Source organism: Cylas formicarius, unplaced genomic scaffold (genome assembly GCF_029955315.1).
Source record: "Cylas formicarius isolate icCylForm1 unplaced genomic scaffold, icCylForm1.1 PGA_scaffold_10__41_contigs__length_53128322, whole genome shotgun sequence".
Classification (NCBI taxonomy): domain Eukaryota; kingdom Metazoa; phylum Arthropoda; class Insecta; order Coleoptera; family Brentidae; genus Cylas; species Cylas formicarius.
Genome location: NW_026844214.1, coordinates 39,833,938 through 39,843,574, shown reverse-complemented (window position 1 = coordinate 39,843,574; position 9,637 = coordinate 39,833,938).

Here is a 9,637-nt window from a genome sequence, read left to right as displayed (position 1 = left end):
ATTTTTACGCATTTCGTTAAACAACATTATAGAACATGAAGGTTTAATTTTAATAAATAAAATGCGACTTTCGTTTTTGAAAAACTGTTTCCGATAGACACAGAAATGTGTTACAAAACTTATCAAAATGAATCGAAAAATATAGCAATAATACGTTTAATTTAAAATTTCAAAGAACAAACTTTTTCGCAGAAGTGACACCGTCGCATGGTTGAAAAAAATTTAAATCAATCCTTTTTATGTAAATGATTAATTTTTCAAAATGTTTCTGTAAACTTCTAATCTGTCATCGTTTGTGAAAATAACCAATATTTCGAAATCCACCAGAGATAGATACAGAATGTCCCATGTAAAATATAAAAAAAAATCATCAAAATAACATCCCTGAAAACATTGAAACAATTCCGGAAAATCAAAAGTGTTCATGGTACCCACGCAATGTTTTTTGCAAACATCCTATATGGCAGATAACATCGTTACGCCTCTTAAAGAAGACGCTCCGGCCATATAACGGTTAAATAAGGTGAAAAGGCATTTTTCCTTTTTCGATTTAATTACAAAAAAGGAACCGTCGGTGTCGGTAAGCAACAATTGACAACATAAATGAAGTTTTTAAATCCTAAGCAGCGTTTGGAGGCCAAAGTTAATATCTAAATATGGACGAGGAAAAAGAATTATGGTGTTTCTTGGCAAAATGACTAAGTAGTATGTTTTGCACGTAGGGTAAGAATTTTTTGTCGTGTACTAAGAGTGAACTCTCTTGTCGTTGGTGCCTCTAGTAACACCTTATCACATTAACCGCATGTGAAAACGCAAGGCCAAATTTATATGACGATCTATTATGGTATCTACTAAATACCTTTGTGCGTCCTTTTTATTGGCTTATATTCATCGCAGAGAAAAAACATAAAAACATTCGAAATAATTTTTAGTCAATTTGATATTTTTATTTGTGTAATATTTTAATAAGAATTACAAACTAAAGGTATAATTGCTTCGAGACTGTCATTTCAAATTTAGTATTTTTGAAATAACCAATCACCAATCCATAATGGTTAATTTCATTTCAACTTTGAGGAACATTTTAACCACAGTTATTTGCGTCTTTTGAAATGACTAGAGAAGAGGAGTAGATTGATAGTATATTATGCAACAAGTGCGGTAAACGGCATTTGACTGAGGAGTTTATTTGAGACGAGCGGAGTGAGTGAATAATAGAGTGACTTAAAAAGTTTACCGAAGATGTTGCATACCATACTTTTTCTACGACCGTTAGTTTTTGGGTACATTTTCGCAAAACAACACGAATACTTTCACTGACATGACAGTCAGAATTGACAAACGTCAAAATTCCAAGCGTAGGAAATATTTCCGAAAACATCCCATTTCTCCCAAACCCGTGCGGTAAAATCCCGGAAATGTCCGAAGTGGTTCGGATTCGTGGGAAAAGAAACTGACATGGTAAAGTGACGCTTACCGCACGCTCGATCGGTGCGTAATTAGGTATTTTACAGGCGGGAGTAGAAAAAATATTTTTTTTCTACTCCTCCTCCCCACCACTAGTGGGTTTGGGGTAAAAGGGTCATGTTTGGTGTTATTGAACAGTTTTTTTATTCAATATCTGAAGGTATTTTGTGTCCAGTAGTGTTTAGAAATATTCCATCTTTTCCATATTTTATGGACACCTGACATATATTCTATCAATATTTTGAACTACTCATGTCAGGGTAAGCCGAATTTGTGAAAATTCTGTACCACTAAATGAGAAGTTTTTTTAGTTTTAATTGAAACTGATATTATTATAATTTATTATTTATAATTATTTCGATAGATTTAAAAAGCCCTAAATGGATTATCATTATTTATAATTTTATATCTCTTTAATTTTAAGAGATAACAAGAACTTTTCCATACAGCGACACTGATGTATACATTGTTCACACATTTCAACACCAACGGAAAGAAAGATGGGTAATTGTTTTATATGTTTCCCGGCATTTTGGTAAAGGTAAGTATGGTGTGTCTCAAAGTATTATCGCCTTGGCTATTAGAGGTAATGTACGACAGAACATCAGGGACGGACAGGTGTTATTAGAATATAAAGCATATGAATTCACACTTCCAAAGTTTTATCATTTGTAACTAATATTCTTGAAACTCAGTTTTGGTATTTGATTTTGTAGCAGGCAGCTATGATAGTTTCCGTTATTCATTACAAGGACACTGTTTTGGTTATTCGTTTTCCATTATTTGAGGGTGATTGTGTTTGACAGGTTTTTACTGGAATCAACCCATCCTTTGGATAGTGTATCATGTGTATTAACCTAGATAAATTATACATCTGTGTTTCATACTTTTAAAATTTTCTGAATGTAAAAAAAATCTCCAAGTTCGCAATCTGTGCGATTCCATTATCACTTCTTTTATGTCTATTTTGCGGTATTTAAATCCCAATCTGGTTTTGATACGAGGTCTACCTTTTACCAACAAATGTGACTATTGTTTGTCAAAATATTCACCCTGATGATCACTACACTTTTGCATTCGATAAAACCAATCATCAAAACACTTTTCCCACATCGATTCGGTCACTCCAAAACATGCTTTTTAAACGCATCAATCGCTTCTTCTGGTGTCAAAAATCGTTGCCGAAGTAATTTATTCTTAATATATGGGAATAAAAAGAAGTCATTATCAGGACTATATGGTGGATGGCTCATCAAATCAACGTTTTTAAAAAAATTCTTTGTTTGCACTGATCAGTGAGAGCTAGCATTGTCGTCGTGAGGAGTGATTCGTCTTCGGAGGTTGGTTTTTCTAATTTCTTCGAAGACTTTCGGCAAACAAATGGTTGTGTACCATTCAGAATTGACTGTTTTACCTTTCACCAAAGAAACAGTTGCAACGCGGCCAGTTTTCCTGAAAAAACAGGCTACCATTTGTTTCGAGGTGCTTCGCGCACCAACAACTTTTGTGGGCTTTGTCTCATTCTGCTGCTTACTTTCAGGTTCATATGCATAGATCCAGGAATCATCACCTGTCACGATATCATAGACGTGTTTGGAAGCACCGAGACCGTATTTTTTTAGCATTTCCTTCGACCAATCAACACTAGCCTTTTTTTGCGCAAATTGTGTGGAATCCAAGAAGAACAAATTTTTTTAGCGGCCAAATGTTCATGCAAAATTGTATATATGCTGGTCCCACTAATGCCCAAAGATACCTCAATCTTAAGGTAAGTCATATGACGATCCTGCAAAATCATTTACCGCATTGCATCAATGTTTTCTTGCACAGCCACCGATTTGGGACGACCTTCACGCAATTCATTCTTAAGAAAACTCCGACCACGACTGGAGTCCGAAAACCAGAGATAAACAGTGGTCCTAGATGGTGCTTTAAATCCAAAAGTCGAATTAAGTTCATCGATGCATTGTTGTTGAGTTAGGCCACGTCTAAAGTTGTAAAAAAAGTTTTAAAAAAATATTGCACGAAAATGTTCCCGATTAAGTTCCATTTTTAACCGTCACAATTTTTTTAAATTTAGCACAAAAAACACACACAACACTCTTTCGCCAAAACCTAACTGAGTAAACCTAACCTCAAAATGTCAAACTTCCCTATAAAAACGTTAGTCTCCAGATGGCAGGACTAGTTTAAGAAAATCCCGAAATATAAAAGGCAGCCCTCGTATAGGGAATACATTTTCCTTCTTATGATAGCTGGTTCACTATTGTCCAGACGGTGAGATTTAAAATAACTCAAAATAATCCAGTTTTAATAATATCCTTTATCAAGGTTATTGGCGTTTTTGAAAGTATGCAGATTTCTTTTAAAGCTTCTTTTTTAATGAATCCTCTACTTTTAAACATTTATAGACATTTTTCACATCCTGATTGCATCCAATGACAAGTGACTTCGACGTGATATACCTATGAATATGAAGGTAGTTACTACTTTTTGGGCGAGGGTCCGTTAAAAGCCAAGACCATATAATTTGAGACCCACCATACGTATTAAATAACTCAATGCGCCCGTTCAACATTTTACTTTCTCGACTGAAATCACCCTAGGTAAGCTCTTGACCTTAAATATTGAAATTGGTAAAGGATCGTGCCTGGGTAATTTCAAAAGACGGATGACAACAAATTCAGCATGCACGCGAGCCAAATGAAGCGAAAACCACTTTCTCCGTATAACCGACAACGCCAACGGTCCTTACTGAATTGCTTTCTAAGGTGAAGATGTCAACGTTCAATGTTTATAGTTAGTGGAGTTGCGTAATATTTTTTACAGCTGCAACGTAATTGCAAAGATAAAAATCTGGAAAATCTTAAGCGGGTCGTGCGCAGATCTTCGTGCGAAAATAAGCACGGTTCGCCCCGTGTCAATGATTCGGTTGGCGCAGATTCCAATAATCTCACGTCCATATCGGTCGTTTGTCGTACATCATCATTAACATTTAAAATCAAGATCATTTTGCGTTTTGTTCCGACGAAGATGTGTGGGTACAGATTAGAGTTACGCGTGACGTTCTCATTCCCATTATACCGAACGCGGGCTCTATTAATTATGAATTCTCGCAGTCGTCGTCCATGTCATTAATGACCTCATTATTCTAACGCAGTCGCTTTTTGACGTTCGAGAAATGATGTTTAAAAAACAAATTATAAAAAAAGATGAATGATGAAATCGATGTGCATACATTTTTGAAACAAAAATACATATACAGAGTGCCAGTTTTAAGTGATCCCACTATTGTTGTCTCCGAACTAGTAAAGGTCGGTTAAATTAGAGAAAGGATGCCTTTTTCTGGACCATTAGACGTTGGCTTACAGTGTTGACAAATTACTCTAATGTCCTTTTGGTCCGTTCTTCCTTCTAAATTTCACATTAGCTCTTTGCTAAGGAAAGTATAGCAAATATGGAGAACTAGTCATTTCAAAGAACAATTATGGTCAACGGTTTATTCTATTTAAATCGCCTATAACTTTGACCTCTTCGTATTCAAGAGGTGAAAGCTGAGGTGGATGGTAAGATGATATGATAAGTCTACAACCACAACTATCATCAGATGCGTCCAGTAGGATTATTGGTGTGATGTGAATGTGATATCTGGATTCGACATACATCTTAATGCTTAGGGACTATACTGGGGTTCCACATTAAACGTCACAAGTCATTGCTTATTTATTTTCAATGACAAACATTTTATTAATAATCTATTTTGAATGATTAATTCCAAAATAATAATCAAAAATAGTCACTAAAAATTGCACCTCGGTTATTTTGTGTTTTTCGAAAGTTTATGATACAAAAAAATCCACAGTTCATTTGATTACATAAAAAATTGTTGTGTAGGTAGTTTATGCAATATATTGCAATAAGTAATATGATAAATATGCGGTTATAATTATCGTACATGGAAAATAATCTCTCCTGGGTATTAAAAATTTTTTTTTCTGCTCCCTTCTGTAAAATACTAAAATACTACTAAAATACTAGAAGCGGGACGCGTCACTTTACAACGCGAGTTTCTGGTCCCAGGGATCCGAGCACCTCCGGACATTTCCGGGATATTACCGCACGGGTTTAGGAGCAATCGGATATTTTCGGAGATTTTACCGCAAATATCCAAAAGCTAACGGTCGTTCAAAAATTATAGTATGCAACACGTTCGGTAAACTTTTTAAGTCACTCGTTTATTAATTACTCATTCCGCTCGTGCCAAATAAACTTGTGACTCAAATGTCGTCTACCGCATCAATAAATTTTAAAAATAACAGGAGCTTTTTCTTTAATTTTGAAAAATTATTCAACAAAAATTTTTTAATTGAAATTTTAAAAATAAAACTTACGTCTTGTGACGTTCACTGTATGATATATAAGTATTCCAACTGTGGAAAAATGTCAAAGCATTTGGGTATAATTTATTATTTTATTATTTATAGATTTTGTTATATTTTCTTTAGAATGTCGTGTAATATTAGGTGTCACTTTCGGGGTGGTTTTAAAAGAAACCTTTCCTTTAACATTTGGAAATTGGGCCAATGGAAAAACTTCCAAAATGTAGATACGCAGTATAGAAATTTACCTTACTGACATCTAATCACAAAACTTTTGTCAGACATGACGTAATAAACAAAAAAAATAAGTGTTTATTTTTCGATTTCTCAATATTTGTTTTGATCGCTGTCAGTGGACATTTGTAACACTACGTCGTTTGTAACGAAACATGCTTTATTCAGTATTAATTAATTCACTTTTGTTTATTTTAAAATACTGACATTGCGTAATTTTGGTCAATTAGGAGAAAAAAATAATTAAAAAAATTAATTCTCGTAATGGTCAAACATTGAATCGCCAATTAAAGATTGTATTTACAGTGTTGAATCACAAAATGGTACAAAATTAACGAGGTTAGTAAAATATTAAGAAAAATCGGTTTATTCATCGACGGACGCCGTCGTTAAATGTCAATGCGTATTACATTTATGCCCAGGCAAACATTCAAAAGCACAATTCAGCTCCTTTTTCTCACACGAAGGTTAATTAGAATTTAGCAATATTTATGTCTAATTAAAATTTGTTCATCGACGTGTTCTTGCAAATTGGTTAGAAATTCTAGGAAGCCATTAAATACGGTTATTATGTTTAAAGGCTACTGTTTTATTTTTATCAAATATGAACTCGAAAATGGTTTTCTGGGGAAATGAAATAAACAAGGTTATTGATCATGGTGTGCTAATATAATAATAGTTAATAAAATGTGAAATAAATTCTTAACTGAATAAAACCACCCGAAAGTGTATAAAAAATATTCATCCGCATCAAAGTTACAGCAACATTCATTTGGGAAACGAATTGCTTAAATCTATTTCTTTATGGGTAATTTCTTTTTGAGTGCTCAATAATAAAATAATTTCAACAAAATTTTGTACAAAACGATTATATATAGGTAGTGGCGTAGTGACACGCTGCTACTAATGATATATAGTTAATATATAATATATAGTCTTGGTTTTTATTTTTATAACGATGGTGATTCTTTATAATTTTTGTTTTTCTTTACAATAAAAATAGGATTCACCGAAATTTGAAAATCTGAACCAGAATTGAACAAATTCGAATTCGTGTTATACAGAGTGTTTTGAAGAACTACGCTTAAACTAACCAAAACGATCTAAGGCACCTAAATGAAACCCAGATCACAAATCTCTTTAATTGCACAATAGAAGAGTTATTGCTGACAAAATTTATGTTTAAAATAATTTGTTCCTCAAAATATTCTATTAATTCGGTCAACATTAGTAAACCTGTAAGTAACTCCAAAACCAGTAATGCCCGTACACAGTATTCTTTTTATGAAAACTTATTTAAAAAATATATTTTGGCAAAAAGTATCATTATTATCAAATATTAAAATTTTCTCAGCAGTAAATTTTATGACCCAATCAAAGGTATTTTTGGTATTGAAATAAAAAAACTATTTAGTAGGTAACCAATATATATATATATATATATATATATATATATATATATATATATATATATAACAAATTTTAGTCCTCGGACCGATACCCCAATTAACTAAAATTTGTTGTTCAACTAGCCGGTCACTACCGTTTTGTGTATATATATATATATATATATATATATATATATATATATATATATATATATATATATATATATATATATATATATATATATATATATATATATATATATATATATATATATATATATATATATATATATATATATATATATATATATATATATATATATATATATATATATATATATATATATATATATATATATATATATATATATATATATATATATATATATATATATATATATATATATATATATATATATATATATATATATATATATATATATATATATATATATATATATATATATATATATATATATATATATATATATATATATATGAGATCACTGTCAACTGTCACTCACAATATTTTATATTTGCATGACACACACAGTTCCACGAGTATTTCGAGTACGGTTGCCTCAAGCGGCTTCTAATAAAAGGGCCTTTTTTCATTAAAAATACTCGAGAAAGTATCCTATCAAATATCAGACACTTATTAAATAACACCCTGTATCGGTAGTAATGTAGTAGATCCAAAAGGTAGACATTTCGGGTTTCACGTGTTATTCTCCCTATTTACCTTTTCTTGAATAAATAAAAACAATTACGCATATTTTGCAATAACTTTCGTAGATTTTATCTTGAAATGGCAGCCTCGATGACATGACGTCTGCTTAATTAGAGATAAAATAGTAGGTCATGACATAACCGTAGACAATCGCTAAATTAATACATTCGTTAGATATGTATATCAAATGAAGATTTCAACGTACATGGTACATTAAAATAATTGTTCACATAAAACTAATCCCACACAAGACGAGCGTACGCGTCCAAAACGGGACTACCGATTTATATCGATTAATACACATACTTTGTCTTCAGTTTTTTATTACAATAGGAACAATTAATTGGCACAATAACGACGAGCTATATTTTTGACCGTCTAGAGTAGCGTTTTGCCGTTCACCGCGATCTTCAATAAACTTTAAAATCTTGCTGACGGGTGGTGGATGCGTTCAGTACGATCTTGACCGTTTTGATAATATGTTAATTGACGATGTACTTGTTTGGAACTTTACTTTCCTTGTTGCATTGTGTTGTTCTGAGACTGACATGAGAATCGAGGTCTTCCTGTTTTTCTATAAATCTATTTTTTGTGTCTAGGATGTTTATTAGAGCCTCCATTCTTTTCCGTACATACTCATTTGTTATATTTTCTTGCCATGGCTTTTAACTTTCCTCCATTTGTTTGAACTATATCCCATACTTTTGGTCCATAATGCGAAATACCCTCATATTGTAGATTTTTATTTTTACATTTTTGTTGATATTCCAGATAATCAAATGCCCGAAATTCTGGCCTAACTTACTAGTAGACGCCTTACAACACTTGAACTCATCTCCAAGTTTCTTTCTATGCTTCTGTATTGTATTCATTCATTTTCAGCAAACATGATTGGTTGACTTGGCTTATTCCGGACAGCGTGATTTAAAGGTAGGTATCCTCCAGTTTTCTTGCAGCTCTTCGCTAACGCTGAACGCTTATATATTCGCCTTATATTAACCCTTTTTACCCCTCAGTTCTGAATTCTAAAAAATATATTGTTTTTTCGCCTCCTTTGCTGTTCTAGTTCCGATAACATTGTCATAAATTCTTCGAATTCTTCCCAGCTTGCTTCCTTTTAAAGGTTTTATCACTGGCCTCTAACACGGTCGCCATATCAATTTTCCTAGCAATTCTAGAATTTATTCTTTGGGCTATTAAGGAAAAGTTTTAAGCCTAAGGTTTAGGGACAAAATATTTTGGACTATTAAAAATTAAACTGTACTTTTTTTAGCTACCAGAAAATCGGTACGGTATTTTTTCCATAAGGAATACTTTAGCTCTTGTTTTTGGTTGGATTCCTTGTAAAGAATCCATTAAATTGATTTTTTATATTATTAAGTGTGTATAATATTAAGTAGGACCATATATTCCAAAACATTGAGATATACAAATTTGAT